The sequence below is a fragment of the Salvelinus sp. IW2-2015 genome, unplaced genomic scaffold (assembly GCF_002910315.2).
Source record: "Salvelinus sp. IW2-2015 unplaced genomic scaffold, ASM291031v2 Un_scaffold5136, whole genome shotgun sequence".
In the NCBI taxonomy this organism is placed as follows: domain Eukaryota; kingdom Metazoa; phylum Chordata; class Actinopteri; order Salmoniformes; family Salmonidae; genus Salvelinus; species Salvelinus sp. IW2-2015.
In genome coordinates this window covers 15482-20979 of record NW_019946402.1, presented here as the reverse complement: position 1 = coordinate 20979, position 5498 = coordinate 15482, and the positions used below count along the sequence as shown (strand labels likewise).

The window sequence follows — 5498 nt, the reverse complement described above, 5'->3', positions numbered from 1 at the left end:
CAAGGCACACTTAACCAGCATGGCTACCAGAGCATTCTGCAGTGATACGCCATCCCATCTGGTTTGCGCTTAGTGGGGCTATCATTTGCTTTCAACAGGACAATAACACAACACACCTCCAGGCTGTGTAAGGGCTATTTGACCAAGAAGGAGAGTGATGGAGTGCTGTGTCAGATGACCTGGCCTCCACATTAACCCGATCTCAACCCAATTGAGTATGTTTGCGGATTAGTTGAACCTGCCAGTATTGAAGAAATCTCTGCCAACAGTGCTCAGGCTATATAAGGGAACTCCTTCAGACTGTTATGGAAAGCATTTCAGGTGAACTGGTTGAGAGAAAGGAGAATCAAGAGTGTGCAAAGCTGTCATCAAGGCAATGGTGGCTCCTTTTGACGAATCTAAAATAACAAAATTATATATTTTGATTGTTTAAACACTTTTCTTGGTTACTCACATGATTCCATATGGTTGTTATCATAGTTTGGTCTTCTATTATTTTCTACAAAATGTAGAAAGTAGTTAAAAATATAGAAAAACCCTTGAATGAGTAGGTTGTCCAGAACTGTTGACTGTACGTGAACATCCTAACTCAATAAGTTTTCCAACGGTTAGAGAGTGTCAGGTTCCTCAGAAGACGTAGCTCAGAGTACGGTTAGGGGGTCCAGGTCTCCAGAAGGACGTCAGCCTCAGAGAGGCAGGGTCTAGGCGGTTCAGGTTCCTACAGAACGACGTAGCCTCAAAGGTTGGGCGTCAGGTTCCTCGAAGATTGCAGCCTCAGGAGAGGGTTAGGGGTCATGTTTCCTCAGAGAGACTTGCCGGAGGGTCCGGATTCAGAGCTCCAGGCAAGGTTCTCAGAGGAGCCTTCTACGCAAGTAGTAGCGCAAGTTCCTTCAAGCCAGCTCAGGACGAGGGTTGTAGGGGCAGGTCCTCACAGAAGACTTCAGCCTCAGAGAGGGTTAGGGTCAGTTCCTCAGAAGACGTCAAGCCGCAGAGAGGGTTACGGGGTCAAGTTCCTCAGAAGGATTCAGCCTCAGAGAGGTTAGGGGTCAGGTTCCTCAGAAGACGTCAGCCTCAGAAGACGGTTAGGGGTCAGGTTCTCAGAGACGGTTAAGGGTAAGTTCCTCATGAAGACTTTCAGCCTCAGAGAGGGTTAGGGTCAGGTTCCTCAGAAGAACTTCAGCTCAGAGAGGGTTAGGGGTCAAGTGTATCCTCAGAAGACCTCAAGGCCTCGAAGCTAAGTAGTGTGATTGGCCCTCCAAGCAGCATTCCCTTGGCGTGTAGACGCCGTACAGGTGTAGAACATCAGAGGAAGTCCTGTGTGTCTGACAGAGTGTCTGCCAGGGCGAAGCCCAGGGGTGGAGGGGATGATCCTCTGCCGTATTCACCATCCACGTCTCCAGCACTCCACCTGGACCGAGGTCGCCTCGCCCTACCGTGTGGTACTATCGTCGTCACCTGTCTCAACACTCACACACCTGTCAACACACACACCTGACACCGAAATGTCTACAAAGTAGCCCACTCCACTTACTAGTAGGGTAGGCTAGTTTGACTTTGACATGTTGTAATTTAGAGCCACTTACAGTATGAGTCATTTAGCAGACTTCTCGATCCAGCAGCACTAACGTAGGATCCATTAACAGATCTCTGATCCAGAGCCACTCAGTAAGTGAGTCATTAGCAGGACTCTCTGAATCAGGCACTACAGTGTAGTGAGTCATTAGCAGAAGCTCTGCTGATCCAGAGTCACTACAGTAGTGAGTCATTTAGACCACGCGCAGACTGCTCTGATCCAGAGTCACGTCAGTAGTGAGCATTTAGCAGTACTCTCTTGATCCAGAGCCACTACAGTAGTGAGTCATTTAGCAGCACTCTCTGAATCAGAGAACACAGTAGTGAGTCATAGCAGACTCTCTGATCCAAGAGTCACTCAGCTATAGTGAGCATATTAGCAGGACTCTCTGATCCGAGATCATACAAGTGGTATTTAGCAGACTCTACTGATCCAGAGCCACTACATAGTGATCATGTTAGCAGACTCTCTGATCAGCAGAGTCACTACTACAGTAGTGAGTCATTTAGCAGACTCTCTGATTCCAAGAGCACTAACAGTCAGTGAGTCCATTTAGCAGACTCTCTTATTCCAAGACACTAACAGGTAGTGAGTCATTTAGCAGACTCTCTGATCCAGAGGCCACTACAGTAGTGAGTCATTTAGCAGACTCTCTCGATCCAGAGCACTACAGTAGTGAGTCATTTAAGCAGACTCTCTTATCCAAGAGACACTAAGTAGGGAGTCATTTAACAGACTCTCTGATCACAAGTCACTACAGTAGGGAGTCAGTTTAAGCAGACTCTCTTATCCAGAGACACTACAGTACAGGGAGTCATTTAACAGAACTCTCTGATCCAGAGTCACCTACAGTAGGGATCATTTAGTAGACTCTCTGACCAGAGCACACTACAAGTAGTGGAGTCATTTAACAGACTCTCTGATCCAGAGTCACTTACAGTAACTAAGATGACTCTACTTACGTGTCAGTGGCTCTGATCAAGAGAGTTGCTGATCAGAGAGTGTTATACATGTTATAATAAAGATATGGTAATAGGATCTCCGTGGTCTTACCTGGATAGTACATTTCACTCTTCGTTTCCTCCTTCACTGCCTGAAGGTCCCAGAGATGAGGTGTCTGATAGTTTCAGTCCAGTACGACTTAAGACAATTTCAACAAGTTAATAACAAAACAGGAGGACGGAGTACGCTGGAGGATAGAAGAGCCGTTAGGAATAGTAGGAGAGACTGAAGTGACCCTATTCCCTCATAGGGCACTAACTTATGGTAGGCAGGTAGCCTAGTGTTAGAGAGTTGGGCTCTATGCTACTGCCACCTATTCCCCTCATAGGGCCACTACTTACTAGGGTGGCAGGTAGCCTAGTGGTTAGAGAGTTTGGGCTCTATGCTACCTGCCACCCTATTCCTCATAGGGCTTACTCTTATTAGAGGTGGCAGGTAGCCTGTGTAGAAGAAGTTGGCTTATATGCTACCTGCCACCCTCCTATTCCCTCATAGGGCACTACATTATGGTGAGGTTGCCTAGTTGGTTAGAGTTGTTGGCTCTATCACCTGCGTCACTATTCCCTTCATAGGGCACTACTTATAGGGGGCAGGTAGCCTAGTGGTGTGAGAGTTGTTGATGCCTACGCTTGCCCACACTATTCCCCTCATAGGGGCATACATGTATCATAGGTGGCAGGTAGCCTGTGGTTAGAGAGTTTGGCTCTATGTACCATGCCACCCTAATTCCCCTATAGGGCACTACATATATGGGTGGCAGGTAGCTTGGTTATGAGAGTTGGGCTCTATGCTCACCTGCGCACCCTATATTCCCACTCATACGGCACTACTTATAGGGGTGGCAGGTAGCCTAGTTGAGAGTTGGTCTATGCTACCTGCCACCTATTCCCCTCATGACGGCACTACTTATAGGTGGCAGGAGCCTCAGGTTAGGAGAGTTGGGCTCTAGCTACCTGCCACCCTACTCCCCTCATAGGAGCACACTGATATTGGATAGGACAAGAGATAACCTTATAAAGTGGTTAGAAAGTTGGGCCAAGTAACTACTAGCGCATGCGACTAGCCTAGTAGTGTACATAGGTTGGCCAGTTAACTAGCAGGTAGCCGTAGTCTGGTTAAGAAGGAGTAATGGGCCTCTTAACCAGCAGTAAGCCTACGTCGGTACAGAGGTGGCCCAGTAACCAGACAGGGTAGCCTAGTGGTTATAGAAGTTGGGCCAGTAACGTAGCAGTAGCCTCAGTAGATTACAGGGTGGGCCAGTATAAACTACAGCGTAGCCTTGAGGTGGTTATAAGACGTGTGTGCCAGTAACTAGCCAGGTAGGCTCTAGTGGTTATAGAGTTGCGCCAGTAACTAGCAGGGGTAGCCTAGTAGTTACAGAGGTGGGCCATGTTAACTAGCAGGTAGTCCTAGTGTGTATAGAGGATGTGCCAGTAACACTACGCAGGTATGCCTTAGTGTTATAAGGTGTGCCAGTAACTAGCAGGTAGCCTTTACGTAGTTACAGAGGTGGCATAACTAGCAGTGTAGCCTAGTGGTCTAGAAGCTTGGCAGACAGTAACTAAGCAGCTAGCCTAGTGGTTATTTAGAGGGTGGGCCAGTAACACAGGTAGCCTACTGGTTAGCAGAGTTGGGCAGCTAAACTAGCAGTAGCCTATAGTAGTTACAGAGTGGCCAGTTTAACTAGACCAGAGTTAGCCTAGTGTACTATAGAGTTGGGCCAAGTAACCAGCAGGAGGCCTAGTGGTAAGAGAGTTGGCCAATAACAGCAGGTAGCTAGTATCTAGCGAGAGTGGCCGATAACTAGGCAGGTAGCCTAGTGTTAGTAGAGTCGTGGCGCCCAGTATACTAGCAGGAGGCCTAGTATTACAAGTGGCAGTAACTAGCCAGGTAAGCTAATGGTTCATAGAGTTGGCATAACTAGCAGTTTAGCCTAGTAGTTACAGAGTGGGCCAGATAACTAGCACGTAGCGATGAGTTACAGAGGCTGGCCTAGTAACTAGCAGCGTAGCCTATGTGGTAGCAGAGTTGGCAGTAACTAGCAGGATTAGCCTAGTGTTAGAGAGTTGGCCAGTAAACTAGCAGGTAGCCTAGTGCGTTATAGAGTTGGGCCAGTAACCAGCAGTAGCCTAGTGGTTATAGAGTTGGGGCAAGTAACCTAGCAGGTACCAAGGTTATAGAGTCGCATCACTGCCTTAGTATTTGCAACTGCTCGGGCATCTGTAAACAGAATGTGGTCGCGTACGGCCCAATTACGTCACTGGTGCCAAGCTTCCCTGCCATCCATGACCTATATACTAAGGGCAGATGTCCGAGGCAAGCCCAACACATTATTCAGACGTCCACGTCACGCCAGCATAATTAGATGCTTTCTCTCTGCTTATCGCACGGCCAATCTGGTTACCGGACAGCGCAAGTCTAGGACCAAAAGGCTCCTTGAACACTTCTAACCCCCCAAGCCATAAGACTGCTGAACAATTTATTCAAATGGCCACCGGACTATTTACATTACCACACAAACCCCCCCTTGTTTTTACACAGCTGCTTACTCGCTGTTTAATTATCTATGGCTTAACTCAACGATTACCGTCCACCACAATGTACACATTACCCCCACGCCTACATGTAACACATTTCCTCTAAACACCCCCCCCTTCCCCTCCGTCGCCCCAACGCCCCCCCCCCACACACTGCCTCATTATTTAATTGTGTTATCAATTTTATTCAGTTTTTTATACTTATTATTTGGTAAAATTTTCAAAACATGTACACTTTCATTGAACTGCATGTGGTTAAGGGCTTGTAAGTTCAGCATTTCACTGTAAAATTGTATTCTGGCACAACATGTGACAAACGGATGTTTTGATTTGATTTGACTAACCTATCACACTACTGACTGACCCTGTAAAATAGCAACACCTAT

The 5498-nt window shown here is 47.3% G+C and overlaps 1 long non-coding RNA gene across 1 annotated transcript; it reads left to right on the top strand.

Moving 5' to 3' along the window:
- Positions 1-914: 914 nt before the first annotated feature.
- Positions 915-1219, top strand: LOC139026570 (uncharacterized). Its single transcript, XR_011478409.1, has 3 exons — positions 915-955; positions 1039-1093; positions 1161-1219. It is a non-coding gene; the product is annotated as an uncharacterized lncRNA (long non-coding RNA).
- The last annotated feature ends 4279 nt before the right edge of the window (positions 1220-5498 follow it).